Source organism: Periplaneta americana, chromosome 3 (assembly GCF_040183065.1).
Source record: "Periplaneta americana isolate PAMFEO1 chromosome 3, P.americana_PAMFEO1_priV1, whole genome shotgun sequence".
In the NCBI taxonomy this organism is placed as follows: domain Eukaryota; kingdom Metazoa; phylum Arthropoda; class Insecta; order Blattodea; family Blattidae; genus Periplaneta; species Periplaneta americana.
This window is the reverse complement of record NC_091119.1, coordinates 70067264-70087557: the sequence shown is the minus strand read 5'-3', so window position 1 is coordinate 70087557 and position 20294 is coordinate 70067264. Positions and strand designations below refer to the sequence as shown.

The 20294-nt window shown below is 34.1% G+C and overlaps 1 long non-coding RNA gene across 1 annotated transcript; it reads left to right on the top strand.

The window, feature by feature from the left end:
* The first annotated feature begins 13047 nt into the window (after positions 1-13047).
* LOC138696150 (uncharacterized) lies at positions 13048-17066 on the top strand. Its single transcript, XR_011331259.1, has 4 exons — positions 13048-13203; positions 13648-13765; positions 14221-14350; positions 15442-17066. It is a non-coding gene; the product is annotated as an uncharacterized lncRNA (long non-coding RNA).
* The last annotated feature ends 3228 nt before the right edge of the window (positions 17067-20294 follow it).

Here is a 20294-nt window from a genome sequence, read left to right as displayed (position 1 = left end):
CCCCAAACGAGAATAAAAATGAACAGACTACCTCTGAATTAGAAAAAGAACTTATAGAAAATTTTAATAAACCGACTGTGCCAGAGAAAATTTCCTATACTACTCCACAAGAATTGTCTCACTTCATTCAAAGGCTTCCAAATAAAAAATCTCCAGGCCATGATCTTATACCCAACATTGTACTAAAGAAGCTCACCAACAAAGTTCTCACTTACTTGACGATAATTTTCAATGCTGCCCTTTTAATTGGGTACTTTCCTCGAGCCTGGAAGCTTGCTGAAATCATTGTTTTTCATAAGCCTAACAAACCTAAGCACTTGTCATCAAGTTATCGACCTATTAGCTTACTGCCCACGCTATCGAAATTGTTTGAGAAGGTTATTCATCATCGCATTTGTAAATTTACGTTCCAAAACAAGATAATACCAGATTTTCAGTTTGGCTTTCGTCCAAAACATTCTACAACACACCAACTGCAAAGAGTCACTGAATCCATTATAAAAGGCTTTGAAGAAAAACAGTATACTGCCACTGCGTTTCTGGATATCGCCCAAGCATTTGATACTGTTTGGCATGATGGTCTAATGCTAAAATTATATAGAATTGGTTTACCTGACTATCTCACACGCATTGTGAAAAGTCTTTTATCTGAGCGTCAGTTCTCAGTACGTATAGATGGCATTAGATCAACGTTTCGTCCAGTTTTAGCCGGAGTACCACAAGGATCTATACTGTCACCACTTCTCTTCAATATCTTCACATATGACATTCCATGTTTACAACCGTCACACATAGCTATATATGCTGACGATACAGTTCTCTTTTATTCTCATAGTAACCTAAATACTGCAATCAGCACTCTTCAGACATCCTTACAGGAGGTGTCTAAATGGTTCTCTGACTGGAAATTACTACTCAACATTACCAAGACAGAAGCTAAAAATCTTCTCTTTAAGGCGTATTCATAATCCACCCCCTTTGGTTCTTCTAAATGAACAAGTTACATGGCTCTCTAGTCAAGAATCTGTCAAGTATTTGGGAATACTATTAGACACGAAACTTACATGGAATGCCCATATAACTCGCATTGTTACACTAACCTCTTCTAGAATTCGAAAATTATACCCTTTGGTTAATAGACGTTCACAAATTGGATTGGACTGTTCAATGCTACTTTACACCTCACTCGTACGACCTCTTTTAACTTATGCAGCGCCAGTGTGGGGGACAGCAAATAAGACACACATGCATCGCCTACAAGTTCTCCAGAACAAGTTCCTGCGTACTGCAACAAATGCCCTCTGGTTTGTAAGAAATCAACAACTACATCAAGAATTGGGAATTCTTCCACTAGAACAGTACATCCATTCAATGTCAAAATCTTTCTTCAACAAACTTCCTGGTGTTCCTGGAGCTGTGACATATAACATTGGAGCAAGATCTTGTCAGCCATCTCGACTTAAAAGGAAACTCCCTCAAGACATCCTTCTTAGTGATACTGACGGCTCTTCATAAATTTAACACAGAAAATCATCATATTTTTGTTACATAATTCACAAAAATGTTTAATTAATTAATTTAAATTAATTAGAGGAGCCTTTAGAGCCAACCTCAACATGATATTCCATCATTTAACAGTGGTCTGTATAGCAAGTTAGCTGGTCGACCAATATTAAACATAAAAAAAAATAGAACGGTGTGCACGACGCATTACTGTGGCAGCTTAAGCTAGCAGGCTATTAAGTTTCTAGCCACAAATATCTCAAATATAAGTATCCGGACCCTTAATAATACATCAAAATATGATAAAATGTGAAATTATTTTTAACCTTACTATACTGAAATAGTAAGTATACAATACGATTTATAAAACCAATATAACTGGATTACATTCCGTCAATAATGTTTCTTACGAAGGCCTGCCTACTGCTTTTGAAGAAATAAAGTACCTGCAGTATACGCTCTGGCGGCCGGGTAGCTCAGTTGGTAGAGCAGCTGGCTACGGACTGAAAGGTCCGGGGTTCGATCCCAGGTGGTGACAGGATTTTTTCTCGTTGCCAAACTTTCAGAACGGCCCCAAGGTTCACTCAGCCTTCTATAAAATTGAGTACCGGGTCTTTCCCGGGGGTAAAAGGCGGTCAGAGCGTGGTGCCGACCACACCACCTCATTCTAGTGCCGAGGTCATGGAAAGCATGGGGCTCTACCTCCATGCCCCCCAAGTGCCTTCATGGCATGTTACGGGGATACCTTTACCTTTTACCTTTTACCTTTACAGTATACGCTCTATAATTATATTATTTTTTTCAAAACTAACAATCCTCTTGATATTCATATATTAAATACTATACAAGTGTTATTGTGACGAACAAAGTGACAATAAAAACGCACAGGAATGGAGAAAATGTATACCTACTATTTATCCTAAAAAAAGTAAAGGGACTTTATTATGTTGAGTGCTATTAATCAATCCACTAAATCTTACTTCAAAATGCATTAATTTGGAATCTCAATAATAATAATAATAATAATAATAATAATAATAATAATAATAATAATAATAATAATAATAATAATAATAATAATAATAATTGAGAGCTATTATATTAAATTGTTATTACTACTACTACTACTACTACTACTACTACTATTATTATTATTATTATTATTATTATTATTATTATTTATATTATTATTATGGGATATTGTAGGTCTCTTTATTAAATCAAGCGTCAGATCTGAAAAATTTTTCTGTTTACAATGTCATGCAAATTTTCGTTAATCGGGCTATTTTTTCTTCAGTTTCTTAGTCAAGCTTCTTAAGTTTGATATTATAGTTACATTTCTGTCACTCCTCTGATTGAGGTTCTGGCTGATACGTAGGCCTACATCTATTATGAGGCAGTACATCTCACTTGACGATATGTGTCAGAGGAAGAACAATTGTTTGTATGCATCTGAAATCTGACTAGTGTAATATGTAGCTAGTCGGCGATGTATGCAATGGAGGGGAAAATAAACTGGCCACCCTACCCCATTATCTCCTGACCTAGGTGCCTTATAAGTGGAGCCGTCTTGGTATCACTTCTGATGTTCAGACCTGTCTTCGGACAGTTGACTAAACAACAATCTGTCACATTTTCTTTTACAAGCCAGATTTTCATTTTTCAAACTCCTAATCTGTTCATTCTTTTTCTATAACTCACCTTTTCCATTAATCTCAATTTTTTTTAGACTGAGCATATAATTGTGTTCCGCACTAATAGTATCAGGGACGTGTGAACAATTCGCAATAGCAGTTACATTGTCTGGTTCTTAGACTCCAGTACTTTTCAGAATCCTCATTGGATGTTTTCCTACCTAAAAATAATATTATACCACGAAAAAAAGAAATTATACTAAATAGCCTATAATTTCAAATGATGAAGTTCAAGCCAATGGAAATTAGGTCTATGTGAACTTCACTTGTTTCAACAATGAACCTATCAGCATTAGATATTCCGAAAAATTAAAGAGGAATGAAACTGCGTGACTTTCCTTTTTTCATGTGATTTCCGGAAGCAATCTTCTGTGAAATGTTCAGAATACTATTTATGTTGTGATAATTTGTTCAAATAAAATTATCTCTTCTAATGGGAGACAACCAATCGCAACAGTAGTTCTGCTTTTATAATAATGTTTCTATATTATTATAAAAAATAGCAGCAATATGTTTACCGAAATAGTTTTAGTGTAAGGTAACAGAATAATTCAATCTACATAAAAGTGCTATTTATTGCCTGCATTAATTGCACCTTAAACTATTAGATGCATTTAAATATCGTTATTTACGCAATAAAAGTGATGCTGTAGCCTTTCCTGAAGCGATTTGTGCAGTTATAAGCCTTACAAAAATGCATCATGATATATTCATCAAATGCACACTGGATATACTCACAGTCACTATCACAACTACCTGTTAAATGCCACACTTGCCACAATGATGTCGATGCGCGAAGGGTTTCAATTTTGTACAGCACAGCAGCGCTCGCTGTGCGTCTAGGTAGGTAACTATAACGTCATTGGTTATACACGACGTATGTAGCATAGACAAATAAATAGATGTATGTAGTGATTATTAGTAAGGAATTTACACACGACTTATAAACGAGCTACTCATTGTATAAGTATAAGGCAGTTAAACGTCTGTATATAGAGTTTTTATTAGTAAGACCGTTAATGTTTATATACCGAAAAACGAATGCACACGCAAAGCGCATCCCTCATAGTACACGTGCGCTATCTGTTGGTGCTAGTTCAGAATATCCCTATTCTCTCTGATATAGCATCGCTGCTTCTTTTATAGTTTATCGTTGCTCCAACTCATAGACAAATAACAGAAAGATCTGCAGTTCAATGCTAAAACGATGCCAACTTAGGCTGCCAGGACGACCGTAGAGCCATCTGTAGTCTTGTGTAAACAAAATCGGTAACATAATTTTTACCACCCACCTCAACAGCTCTGTCGGTAACTGCATTTACTACTATACCAGCCCATTCTATTTACTAGAAGGTACAGAATGAATTATTTCTTTTCAAACACTTCACTTTTGGTGAAAATGTTTGTATGCAAATTTTATTGTTTTTCATTTTGTATGATATACAATATTACATATATACCTTGCAAAAGGCAGAGGTCCATTTGAAAAAAAAAAGTCACAACAATGTACAGCACTATTTATATTGCATTTTGATTATAACTTTATCCTCCTTTCCCAGCCCACCCACCTGTAACAATAATCAATAGTTCTCAGCTTGGTATTTCAGTTTGGGAAGGAATGGAAAGGAACCTTTAGGGATTTAAATTTCCTTCTTCTACTTTTTTTAAGCTAGCGACTTAATTTCTGCATACAGGAACCTCTTGTTATTAGTATTAATGTCCCTAAGTTCCATCAGTGCCAGTTGAAAAGTTTAGAGTCCATTATTTTATTTTCACCTATTTTAAAACGTATCTATTGCCACAAAATAGAAGTTACTGGTCTGACAAAAAATTGACATGCATATAATTTAACAGCAGAACCATCATTTGAATTTCGAATATATGGGTGACCAGAATGCAGCGAGTTGAAAATCTTTAATTCAATTTTTGTGTCTGACTATATATTTCACTTATTAATTTTGAAAATATTTACTTTACCCAAAAAAGTCTTAGCAGTGTTGTTAACCATACTTGGCAGAATATGCTGTAAAAATGTCGACATTTTAGCATGAAATCTGTTGAAGGCTGTATTATTTGAATCAGGAAATGGAGTAAAAGTAAAATGCGAGAATGACTACCATAACAAAAATCAGTTTGTAATTGTGAAACTACAAATTGTATTTTTTCTCGAAATTTAACCAAAATTTCACTCATTTCCCTCCACAGATCCATACTACCCTCATATTTCTCACAGCCGCCTCCTCCTCTACAGCACAATATGTATCGAGCTGAGCAAGCGTAGTTACAAATGAATACAATAGTCACAATACTGTTACAGAAATATTTATTTGTAAAGTAACATAAAAGAATGTGGAAGAAGCACAAAGAACACAAAATATATTGTACAGGTATTATTACTAAATTATCAAAATAATAAGGAACAACTCTCAGTGATCATTATTACTATTATGCATTCGTCTGGCTTTTAAAAGCCACTTTATTCATGCACTAATAGGGCCATTTTTGAATAGAACATACCGGTACTTAAAATGTGGATCACAGCATCTGCACACTCTGTGAGTCTCTGTAGTGATTCTTTTACGTTTACATACTTCTATTAATATCAGAAATACACAGTACATTGTCGATTAAACAGATCAATTAGGGATTATATTGCTAGAAAATTGATTTATCTAGCCTATGTATGAATTGCTATTTTCTTACAATTATATATACGAGGTAGAGCAGAAAGTAACGCACAATAATTTTTTTCTGCATTGGTATTGCTGACATTTCACCGAGATATTGTTTGAAGTTTTCGCTACAGACACAATTTGTTTTGCATGTGCAGCTCTAGCAAGATGGGAATTCTTCCACTAGAACAGTACATCCATTCAATGTCAAAATCTTTCTTCAACAAACTTCCTGGTGTTCTTGGAGCTGTGACATATAACATTGGAGCAAGATCTTGTCAGCCATCTCGACTTAAAAGGAAACTCCCTCAAGACATCCTTCTTAGTGATACTGACGACTCTTCATAATTTAACACAGAAATCAGCATATTTTTGTTCACGTAATTCACAAAAATGTTTAATTAATTGATTAAAATTAATTAGAGGAGCCTTTAGAGCCAACCTCAGCATGATATTCTGCATGTAATATTCCATAATTTAACAGTGGTCTGTATAGCAAGTATGCTGGTCGACCAATATTAAACATATTAAAAAAAAAAAAAAGCTCTAGCAAGAGAAGCATGAACTACGCAACAAAGATGGCGCACATGTTACTGTCGTCAACTTGTGAAGAGCAGTGAAGTGTTGTGGGATTTTTGTGGGCTAAAGGACATAACCTGAGTGAAATTCACAGGGACATGTGTGGCATGTACAGTGAAGACTGTATGGACCATAGCAACATCTCTTCATAGACGGCCGCGAGAACCTGTGTGATTCGCCACATTCCGGGTGGCCGGGAACAGCTGCAACCCAGTGATATGTTGAAATGTCACAGGCATTGAGGCATCAATTTAAACAACCGGCGGATCCATACACCTATACTTTCTGTTCAATGTACAGCCCTGTAAAATGTAGAAATATTAATTAGAATTACCAGTAAATAGAATTGGCCTACTCTAGTATCGCACAACCTTGGGTCTACATATATTCTGGGGCATTTAAGAACTACGAATTTTATGATACTGTTCGAAACTCTAAATTCATGTATCATACAGATCGAATCTCTTTCTAGGTCTATGATTATGTTACTAGCAAAGTATGCAATTAGGTAGTTACTTTGTAGAATTTCTAGGCATTTTTGACAATGCCTGAAAGTCCTAGGCAAAGTACGAAGTAACACACTGCTTAGAAATTTTACACACACAATCCCGGCTTTGTTTTCAACAACAATTTGTGAAACGGGAGTAGTCCAAGTTTGAACATGCAAATGCAAAATAACTGTTGCGCATTCTCAGATACTTTCATTTCAAGTAGGGTTGTCTACCGACAGTGACCCTTTTTTATATTAAATATGGTATTTTTCCTGAAAAGCTACACCAAAGAAGACACAGTTTCCTCTTGTTTCACTGGATTCTGTGTGATTTATATAGTCATAAACATGTGATTTTAGTTTCCACTCACAAATAATTTCAAAATAAAAATCCTATGATATCTCTTTATACTTACGTATTGTTGTAGCTCCCACCCCCGTATTTGTTACAATGTTACTAATTTATTAGCAACATAACATGCGAGAGGCCAGACTTAATTATGTTACTAGGGAAATTGTCTATTTCTCTAGTATTGCGTCCTTAAACTCTCTAGTGTTATATTTGAAAGAAATGGAGAGAGGGGCTACAACAATGCATTAGAATATACCGTACAGGTAAGCATTAAACGATTTTTATACTGAAAGTATTTGAAGGGTACACGGGAAAAACGAACAATGTCACATTTGCATTAAAGGTCAGATAGTGATTTATTTCAGTATATTACTGCAAAATTTATTGATGTTTCTACTTGAAATGAATTAATTGATGTGTGTATACGAGGTTTTGATTCTCCTTTACCACTATTGGTAAAAATAACACTAAAGTTTGCAGTAATACAGTGAATTAGATAATGACATCACCCTTAACAGCATTGTGACATTGTTCGTTTTTCCCGTGTACCCTTCATTTGTGGCTGCAAACTAAAACCCAGTGTTTTACATTATATAAATAAATATAAAATATAATTATAAACCTCACGGAAACCTGTGAAGCAATAGTAGATTGCACTTTATTTGGTGTAGCTGATCTGGGCAACTACTATTGATATTGTTATTATCACAAAACATGTTTGACTATTGCAATATTGCACAGCTAAGCACGTGTTTAAATGTTAGGTTAGGTTTTTGCATATAAAAAAAACTCACCCAAAAAACGTTGCGATATTACTCTCTGTAGGTACAAATACAGGAGTAATTCACAGAAATAGGTAATTTCCTAGTACCCGGTACTCGTTACATAGGTCGTTTTTATGTTTAACATATTTAGTATAACTTGTTGCTTGTGAGCCATCCCAAACCCCGACCTCCACTCCTAAGAGCGCCAGTCCTTATATACCCGTCAGTCAAGGCCTCCTGATAAATAAAAGGAATTGACAATAGATATCTCAGTCGCGACAACCTCATAAAATATCCTATCAATTGAATAATCGATCTTGCTACGTACAACATATTACTTTATTGGCATTAAAAATGTAAAAAAAAAAAAAATACTTCCAGAATATTCCTTGAATCAAAAAATGATGAAATCAGTGTGTTCAAAAAAGAAATAATTAGAAATTAACCTATTTTAAAGAATTATATATTCTTGTCAAGTCACTGTCATTCTTACGCGCGACATTCAACTTTTATAAGCAAATGGTCATTTCTGAACTTCCGAAACGTAAAAATGACAGAACTGGTGATTTTTAACAACAGAAAACTTACGTTGGAAACATCCGACGAAAATAAATCTCTACAATTTTGTATAGCTCACAATTTAATCCTGAATAAGGATGCAAAGAATTGTGTAAGGTGCAACGGTGAACGAAGCCTTGTGTGGATATCTGATCGTGACAAGACAAGAGAGTAAATATGTTGTTGTTTTCTAATGTCAGGTGTTTGACAATAAAGTCATTTGACCTCTTGCACTCCAATATTTTTCAAAGATATTATCATGACCAGAGTAAATATGTTGATGTTTTCTAATGCCAGGCATTTCACAATAAAGTCATTTGACCTCTTGCACTCCAGTATTTTTCAAAATTATTGTCATGGTCAGCCACTGAAGCACAGATTTTGAGGTGTTCCGAATCCATTTCTTAGTTTGAGTAGCACAATGGACAGTTAGGAGACTGATATATTCCAAAAATATTGGAGTGCAAGAGGTCAAATGACTTTGTCAAACCCACATCGACTGAGGTGTAATATATGTAAATACAGTGTCTCTCCAAGAGCAAATACTTTCTTTGAAGGTTCCAAGATATGGCTATGGCAGAGTCTATGAATTGTTTACAATTTTCTAGCTAAAACTACCATTGAACAATGTGCTATGGAGGCAGAAGTTAATGAAAACACCTTTGTCGACTGGTATACTTTCTGCCGCGAAATTTGTTTTATATATATATATATATATATATATATATATATATATATATATATATATATATCAGTAATAACTCAAAAAAAATTGGTGGAACTGGACACATTGTGGAAATCGATGAGAGTCATATTCGAACTCGAAAGTATAACCACGGGCGTCTTCTGCTTCCTGAAAGGGAACAAATATGGGTTTTCGGAGGAATTGACAGGAACACCAAAGACTGTTTTATAGTTAACGTTGAAAAGAGAGACACCGCAACACTGTTACCCCTGATTATAAAGCGGATAAAACCAGGCACGAGAATTATGAGCGACCAGTGGAAGGCTTACAAAGAAATAAGTGAACACAATTTCCAGCACTCTACTGTGAATCACAGTCTAGAATTTGTGAATGCAGAAGACCGCAGTGTACACACACAAAACGTTGAAAGAATTTGGAGATCTGTAAAGGAAACTGTGAGAAAACATGGTCGTCCGCACAATCATGGTTTTCTTTACCTGTCCGAATTCATCTATCGACACAAAAAAGGAAATCATTCGGCACCAACAATGTTCCTTCCATTTTGGGAAGATATTTCACTGGTCTATCCAGGACTAGGGAAAGTCGGTATGACAGCAAACGAAGTAGAAGAAATAGTGTAGCCTGAAAGATTTTATTGACACGAAAATCATTTACAGTGAAAGTAGTGGTGACAAACAAAATATTTGAAGATGCGGCTTGTATTTTACAATGTGTTTTTTGTTTGCTTTAGGGGCCTCTGTCCCCTAAAAACCCCTGTTGGGGGATTCGCCCCCAAACCCTCATGTAGTTACCTATATCTGTGTTAATGTAATTTATAATAATTAATCGATCCTGTTAACGTCTTATGATTAAGATTAAGTTTATGCTTATGTAATTCATTGTGAATGCTTTCATTAAATAACATGGACACAAGGTTTCATGCTTACGTTATGTTTATGTTTAATTTTCATTGTGAATGGGCCTTAAGTGATGTATTTATAGTGCATTTAAAACAATTAGTAGGTAACCAACATGACAGAAATGTTCGTGTGTCACAACATATTTGCAATATTTTATTTCTTAATGGCACTGTTAATTTTTTTTTTAAGTTCGTGATTTAGCAGTTACATGTACTACACAAGTGTCTTAATTGTTTGGAAAACAACTGAATGCATTTATGTCATTTGGCACAATAATATGAACATTTTCCATTTTGGTAATAAATCTAGTGGCAAGAAAATGTTCGTGTGTCACACCATACAATATTTAATATTTTTTGCATTATTAATTATTCCTTTTCATTAAGAATTTGTGTTTATATTTAGGAATGCTTATGTTAAAAGACAGTAATGTCTTTTTCATGAATTACTAAGTATTTAATTAAATATCCTGTGAAGATCATAGTTAGGTACTTAATAAATGTTAAGTTACGTGTGTCACTATGGAATGACCCTGATATCTTTCTGTTTGTTATTTCATTTTCTAAAGTATCTCAACTATAGAATAGTTCGCTAGTCATACGATGGACCTGAAATTTTGGATTTCTTTTCTTCACATCAGCTATTACTCTTTCCCACTTTTCAGGAACATATACTTCTTCGTGATAGTGTTTAGACCTCTCGATGACTCCAAAGTCTATGTCACAGATATCAAAACTGTGGCCAGGAATGAAACATTTTTGATTGATCACTTCAAGGGTTGGATGGTTTTGCAATGCGTAAGATAAGAAGAGAGCTGTTTTAATATTACGATTCTGCCCTCCACAACTGTCACTATAGAGTGTAAGAACTTTGGTTGTCTGTGGGAGAAAATTGTTGATATGACTGAGAAGCCATGCCATTCCGAACTCCATAATCATCAAAGATGACAAAATAAAATGGTACATGTGGTGACATAAGCTGTAAATTTTAGCCAAACAACAACAATTATTCGTACTTAGCACTAAACTTGCCTAACCAACCTCATCAAGGGATTTTAATAGATTTGATTTCGTAAAATACTACCTTTAATTATGTTTCATACGCATGCAAATAGAGCTAAACTTGCTTACATTATAAAATATTAATTGAAAATATAAACGAAAATATCCATCAAAAATAGTGCCTAACCCTCTGCATTTCTTATGGGTTTTGAAAAAATGTAAGAGACAAACTTGCCTAAGCGTCACATTATATAAACTTTGCAAAAAATACAATTAAAAATAAGAAATCATCCATTAAAATACACTTATTACAAAAATAACTTACCTGGTGAAGTCAGATCACCATAATTGGGTTGATAATCTTTGTCAGCATCACTGTTATCTTCAAACATGTTGTGAATGGACTCCAGGTCTGATTCTTCATATGCCATGTTTGTTTGTTGCTTAGGCAACACGAGACGATAAAAGTCACCCTCGGCTCTCTTTTTGCGCATGCGCCATCGGTGTAGTATTTCCGCTTCCGATGTGATGCTGGGCCTCGTTGTAAGCATAAAAATTGTTTTATTCACCGCATTCTAGATTCACCTTCGTCACGATCATATATTATTTACATTTCGGTGATACAAGTTACGTAATTATAATAATAGTGCATTGATAGATTTCACAATTATTACTCCAGCTCCTGTTATCCAAGTCAAACGTTATTTTCGTATAATTGTATTCCAGAATATTTCCTCATAAGTCTTGATAGGCTATATGTATTAAGAATTAATTTCGAGCGTTGAGCGGATTCCGCCGATTTTGGAATAGACACCGACGTACTTGAAATGCCAACATAGAAAACAAAAAATCACACTCAATCGCTTTCACCTTCATCTTGACGGGATAATAAAAGCCTAAACTAACCTAACCTAACCTAACCTAAGTGCGTCGGTGTCTATTCCAAAATCGGCAGAATCCGCTCAACGCTCGTTTAACCTTAATTTCTGTTAGTAGTATTGATATTAAACTTGCTAACACAATATTCCATCTACAACTTCAGAGGGGCGGCAAGAACTAGCGCTGAGGTAGTTCTGGATATTTCAACTGTAAACCAACTTACGAATCTCGTGATATGCAAATAAATATCACCAAACGTAGGTGCCAACTTTAGAGGGGCTGCAAGACACTTTATGTCCAAATTTATAAAACCAGGGGCATCACATCCAGTAAAATTAAGAGTGATCTCAACCTTGTTAACAATTCGAAGAGATATTCCTATGTAAATAAAGCGGCGAAACTAGCGCTGAAGTAGTTCTGGTGATTTCGGAAGTGAAAATTGTTGAATTTATAAGGGTTTCTTTTTATGTAGATACAGTTGATCGTATATGCATCATAGACAAATATATGCATGACGTAACAAAACCCTAAACTAACCAAATCTAACCTGTCACAGATTCGTATATGCAACATGTATATAAGCGGGGAACTACTTCAGCACTAGTTTAGCCAGGGGGGGGTTAACTCAAATGATAGATGTTGGATGCTCATAGACGTTCCATAGTTTGCCGCATGTGGTCAGGACAGCGCTGGCTGTATTTCGATCACAGAGTTTGTAAAATTAGCAGTACAAAACTTTTTGGTTTCGAAAGTTCTTTGGTATAAGTTTTGCCAATATGACAGTTTTAAACAGATATTATTAATAGCCATTATTCACAGAATGTGTCAGTTTTATAATATTCGGATTATTATTACTATTACTATATAGCTAATTTGCATTTTCATTAGAGGACAAAGTAGCCATATTAGTGTACTGTGTATGACCTATTAACCTCATTTGCTCAGTTGATCAATTGTTGGATGTTGGCATTCCTATTCTGTTTAAATCTTGTATAAATTATGGAATGGACGAACATGGCTGCTTAAGGAAGAAATTTGAACAGATCGAGTTAATTGAGAAGTTACTGGTGCTTTCCTGCAACAAGAAATAATTCGCAACGTTAAAGGTAAGAAAGAAATATGTTTGAGATTACATCTACACGGTTCAACTTTTCCTTCAACTTCACACATTCAAGCAATGCCTGCAAGATTGGTATTTAATAATAACGGAAGTGCACACAATGTGCAGGATAATATATTATTTTAGCTTTCGCTGCTGCAGAACTTGGTCAGTGAAACTATAATCGGTTTTTACACTCCATCACATGGTATTTTGGTATTTTAATATTAATATGGCGTACCTTGTAAATAGAAAATCTTAATGTATCTTAATTCAACATGCGCTTTAAACTTGATTCTTTCAATATTCTTCCCAGACTGCGTGCGTACGAGCATGAAAAACTGAACCGTGTAGATGCAGCTAAACTGCACCGTCATGTTTTCTCATTTAAACTGAATTCTTCCATCATATCTTTAACGTTTATTAAACTGAGATCTGTAATTGTTTTCAGGGATAAACTTCAGAACGCGATTACCTTCCTTCTACCACTACCACATGATGAACTGACTTCTGTGTTGAATTACAACAGTGTATTAGGCCTAACTGCAATTACGCCAAGAGCTTTAAAGGTAAGCTAACAGAGTTAATATACACTCTGGGTATGAACGAACATCTTATTTTTGTATATAGCTAAGTTAAGTTGGTCAGACATCTTAAAATTCTTGGGACAGAATCTGATATGACTAAATATGTTGTTCCCGGTGTAATTCTTTACAGTTGCGTTACCAAAGGATGGCGGGGTACCTTAGCTTGGCAACGCAATAGTAAAGAAGTGTTCTTCCCGAAAAGATATATTTTAGAAATTTGACTTTACAGTTAACAGTAGTACCTTTACTGGAATAATTTTGATAAAATAAAAAGAGTTAAATTGCCGGAGATATTTATTATTTTTATAGACTCGTGGATAGAATTCTTCCAGGAATATTTCACAAACGTTGATTATACTGCAATCCTTCAATTGTTCTATGAAATGTAGTGTTATTAATGCATTATATGATACTAGGCTACTGCTGGTTTGTTTCAGTTAATAGAAAGACAAATGGCGGAGTTTTACACTGTGAATGTGCTGCAGTGTACTGTCAGAAATCGGATAGTAATGAGAAGACCTGGTTATTCCTGTTTCCTGTGCCAAGTAATGCAGCACAGCTTAAAAGGTAAGCAATGGCATTGGCATAAGCTCAATGCAAAGATATCCTTATATATCATCAGTAAATAGTCAGGGTTGGTAAACTGTAGTGATTTTTAAATTTAAGTAAGAATTATTTGTCAAATTCATATTTCTTTTTATTAAAATGAGTTTTTGCCTTCTTTTGTAATTCATTTAAACTTCATTTGTGCATTAGTTCCTACATAATTGTGTATTTTGTTAATGTGTTATTTTAAGTAATTAACAACATCGCTTCAAAAATAATTTACTATGTTTACACATAGGCCTCATTATTAATACATAAAGAGTTACAGCACTAATAACCTGCATTTAATGATAATAATAATTAGCTTAGACTTAGGCAAGATATTATGCTCAGTTTGTTATTCATTAGAAAAGAATTCAACTATTTAGGGAGATTAATATTTACAAATAAATTTATCAGAAGAGCTTAGCATTGTGTGTTTTCAGAATAATTACGTAGTCCATTTGGCATTGTGCAACTTTTGCTTTGAATATTGTTATGAGCTACAACTATTCATTTCAATCCTCAGCATCATACTGTGCTTTAATTAGGTGGTGATTCCGAAAGTAAACTCTACTTGACTACCTGTACCATGTGTTCTGTTGCTCCTTAATTAGGAGTTGGGAAAAGACATATGAGAAGCAAACTTTCAAAACCTGTCCATTTCTTCAGAAAATTCTAGAATTATATGTCTGTAATAAACAAAGATTTTTCTGTGGTGAAATTTTATATGAATTCATAGGAAGAAAAATATATTTCACCATAGAAAATATTTTGTTCATTGCAGAGATGCAAGTTTGCTACTCATATATATTGCTAATAGTTTTAAGAAGCAGCAGAACAGTCATATGTAAAAACGTTTATATATTTTTTTTCAGGAAGTTAATTTCTCATCTTAATCATGTTAGGTGCATATAATTTTAATCTATGATTTAAGTAGTAACAATTATTTGATGTAAATAAAATGAAAATCATTTTATTTACATCATGATTAAATCATTAATTTAAATTAATACCAACCCTGGTTTGTGTATTTTTTTTTAAAGATAATAATAGAATTTTGATTGTAACAGGTACCACATGTGGGCAGCTGTGGCAGAAAATCCTCATCCTTACAGAAGGGCCTATATATGTGCAAGCCATTTTCGCAGTAATCAGTATAACGGTGACTTCAGATATAACTTACTAAGAGGGGCCATTCCATCAAGGGATGCTTGGTATCCCACTCAAGAACTACGACCCACTTCATCACCAGCCTACTTACATTAACCTTTTTCACCACCTAACATAATTGCTTCATTCATTGCACTTCACTGTGGCATCAATTTGAACCTGTATTCTCTTTCATTGAGTGATTCATTCATTGTCTTTATCTTTTAACAAAATTGTGTTTAATTTTGTTGACAAGGGTATGGTAATGGACTTCATTATTATTATTATTATTATTATTATTATTATTATTATTATTATTAAAGGTAAAAAGTAAAGGTATCCCCGTAACATGCCAAGAAGGCATTTGGGGGGCATGGAGGTAGAGCCCCATGCTTTCCATGACCTCGGTACTAGAATGAATTATTATTATTATTATTATTATTATTATTATTATTATTATTATTATTATTATTATCATCATCATTGTTATCTCATTCGTTTAATGTGTAGATTTCTTCAGTTAATTGAAGGAAAATAAGGGGAATTCATTCATTCATCTGAAAAAAAAAAGTAGAGTACTTGACTTCTACATTATGAGCAATATAATTTTTGTAATATATAGGGCAATGATAAATCTAACGATCTTTAAGACCCTAAGTTAACATTACATAGTAATATAAATACAAATAATAATTACTAGTACGATGAGCATTTCAGTTGTGTCATCTATAGGGCATAGGACGGAGTCCAGTGGCAGCGATACGAATCTGCAGCTTCTGAAACTGGTGAGATTTTGGTGCATTATTTAGAATTTTTAGAGAGTAAATATGTTGTTGTTTTCTAATGTCAGGTGTTTGACAATAAAGTCATTTGACCTCTTGCACTCCAATATTTTTCAAAGATATTATCATGACCAGAGTAAATATGTTGATGTTTTCTAATGCCAGGCATTTCACAATAAAGTCATTTGACCTCTTGCACTCCAGTATTTTTCAAAATTATTGTCATGGTCAGCCACTGAAGCACAGATTTTGAGGTGTTCCGAATCCATTTCTTAGTTTGAGTAGCACAATGGACAGTTAGGAGACTGATATATTCCAAAAATATTGGAGTGCAAGAGGTCAAATGACTTTGTCAAACCCCTGGCATTAGAATACAACAACAACATATTTTGAGCAATGGGGCCACAACCAAATCAAACATTCAGTATCAAAGCTCAAAATTAGGAAATGTTGCGAAGTATAGACTTATCTCTAATAAATTGTATTGCATTTTTTCTAATATGTTCAGTGTTTTGAATCAACTATACATCAGAGAATGAAAAATAATTTTTTTACTTTTATTTCTTAATGGTGTTTTTATTAAAAGTCTAAGTTAATTTTATGTCTGTTGTAGACAAATAGTTTTCTTTGTATTCTTTATCAGTGGTGATTATTGATTACTTAGATTTTTAATATCCATATATTAAACTAATGGCAGTTACTTTTAGAAATAGATGTTCAGCTCTGACGGTGTAAAAGAAATAAAGTGGTGTTTTATAAATGTTTATGAATGTGCGTTGTACTATGTCACAGCAAAACATCTTATGACTATATTCAAGCTAATGTTTGACATAATAAAATTAAGAGCGAAGTATAATTATATAACTGACCAATAATAACTTCGAAGTCAATATTCCAAAGTCAATCTTTGTTTTCATCTTCCAATACATGATACATAACATTATTTAAAAATAGTGCTTAAGTGTTTTGGAGAGAAGTATCCTATCCTATTCGCATCCTGTATCTCAATTACATATTTGATCTAGAAGATGCAAAAACTTTTATTAGTCAAATTTGATAAATCAATTTAATAAAAGGGTTAAATGACGGTGTTAAAAGAGGGAGTGTGTTAATGGTTTTCAGTTTCATGTTCAACCATTATATTTATATTCACATGTTAAAACAAAAATGTGATATAAATTTTGTGGTTAAACATGTTATTTAAACTGATAAACCATTACACACTCCTTTGGCGATATGAAAGATACCAGTATGTGTTGGTATAATAGGTACCTGCAGTACCGATCATGCTCTAATGTTGGCATAACGGATACCTGTAATACCGATCGGGCCGTGTAGCAAGGGATGTAGTTCCGCATTCTGCCACTATGTGTAACGAGATGTAGTTCCGATGTTTTGCCGCCAAGTGTCTCGACGTCGCGTCAATAGCGTGTCGAAGGTAATGCATTGAGTTGGGGGTCTTTCTATTTATTTGTCTATGGTTTAGCCAAAAATTGAATTAATTTGTTTGAAAGATGAAGTAGGTTATAGGCCAAAGATTATTATTTGAACTCTATAGAGAGTAGTGGTTTGGTTCGACTGGAACATCTCGGAAAAAAGAAGATATATATATTTTTTTATTATTACAGGAATAGACCTATATTCATTATTATTTATTATTCCACAGTTGAGTAACAAAATGGACAAGGAACCATCCAAAAGAACAAATCGGGACACCCTTAGAACAATAGTATTTTAAATATCATGGTAAATTAGGAAACATACCACTAACTTTATGAGTTCCTGTAGGCCCTAGATGTTTTTATCCATCTAAATCACTGATAGAGGAGGTCAGCTGTCGAACATGTTAGTAAAGCAATTCACAATGCCGCTATCTTTCCTGAATTTGAGATCGGTGAATCTTCACACATGCAACAGAGTGACTCCACTTCTCTATCCATGATCCACATTTTTGTAGTTCAGTTCAAATCTATGAACTATTGGGATCGAACAGTAATGGTCCTAAGTCTTACCAAGCGGAAATAACACAGAGCTAACAGTTAATTAACAGTGTATGGTAATTATGTAGTAATAATCGGCCAGGCCTCCATATTCCCGCAATAGAGGTCCAGGGCACCTTCGTTATCATATGTATTTTCTTTTATTAAATTTCGTTTGTATATGATTAACTTGTCATCTAGTATCCACTTTACACCTTGGATCTCTGTTGTAGTAAGATGATGGCCTGGCCAATATGACCTGTCGATGGTTTGTTTCTACACAATTATTAAAATATATGTATATACTTGGTAATGTATCTATCCTGGATCTCTATTACGGGAAGATGGCCTGGCTGATGATTACTACTTAATTACCCAAAATTTAAAACTAACCATTATCAACACTCGTTTTTAGGTTGATTTTTTTTTGTTATGATCGTCGTCGTAGGTGTGTGCTCGTTAATTGATTAGCAACGGCTATATAACTACTGATAATGAATAAATGATAAATAAAGAAAATTGTCCCCACTGAAAGTGCAGTGAACGGGAATACAATGATAAATTGGGTTTTATTAATGACAGTGAAACTAATGGCTCATCGTCGGGTGGCGATCAAAACCTTGTAATTCCAAAACTAGAAATTTTACAAGAGAAAGATATAATATTACTAATACGATATCATGTTCACGTGCTCTATTTTATGTACATGTCTTAAATGTCTGTTTAAATTCGACTGTTTACTAAATATGGTACTGCAATGTTTGCATACCACAGGCATTATTACAGAAGTTTGAAAACTAATCCATCAATCTCGAATGAAAGTAAAAGAAATCCAGTTCACAATTACTGCGGTAAATAAAACATTTTTATGCTTACAACGGGGCTCAGCGTCACACCGGAAGCGGAATTTCTTCACCGATAGCGCATGCTCGATAAAGGGAGCCGAGGGTGACTTTTATCGTGTCGGTTAGGCAACTATGTCGCGTCACCTGGCGAATGAAATTATAACTACTTCCTCAAGTGGAAGCTTTTGACAGGTTAGGCTCTAGACGCAAGTGTTTCGCATCCTATTATATATATATATATATATATATATATATATATATATATATATATATATATATTGAGGGAATGGCGGACGATTCAAATTACGTGATTGTGTTGGTGTAATTTGATGAGTACACAAATAGTTTGTCATATTTTGACGAGTTAAAGTGAAGTGTTCCAATTGTGTTAATACTTAGTGTTACTATTTTACATTTTATTATTGTTCACTAATACTTATTTTCTTTCTGAATAATATATATATTCTTGTTTTGTGCGAGTGTTTCGAGTGATCTTGATCCTCAAGCATGGGCACTACATTAGTTAATGAACAATTTGATTTACACACAGGCTTACCATGCATCTCAATTCAGAATCAGAAATCCCTCTATCCAAGTGAAACTATAAATGAAGAAATGGAAACCTCTCAAACTTCGAATAATGCAATAAATAATTTTCAACACATATCTGCAGAATCAACAATGAAACAATTGAAGGTGAGGAAAGAACCAAATGACAGCGATGATGATGAGTATTTACATCCAAACAGACTATTACGCTTTTATTCAGCAAACAACATAGCTAAATCAATGGTAAAAACAAGCATACCCACTAACAATAAATTTCAAGTACTAGCCACTGTCTCTTCAATGGCGTCAAACTCTGATAGTATAGATGTAGTAAAAACAACAGAGATAAATTCACCAAATGTCAATTCAAATCCACAAATGTCTACAACGTCAAACTCTGTACAATCAAAAACAAAGAAACCTCCACCCATTGTTTTAACTACAAAACTACCCAATTTCTTCTCCGAAAATCAGAAATTCCGCACTAACCTACAGGGCAACCTAAGACTTGCTTATTCCAATGAAGATATCAAATATTTGTGCGATAATGATAAAGATTACAATAGACTCTTGGATATTTTCAGTGCTAACAAATATGAATTTTATTCTTTTACTTTGA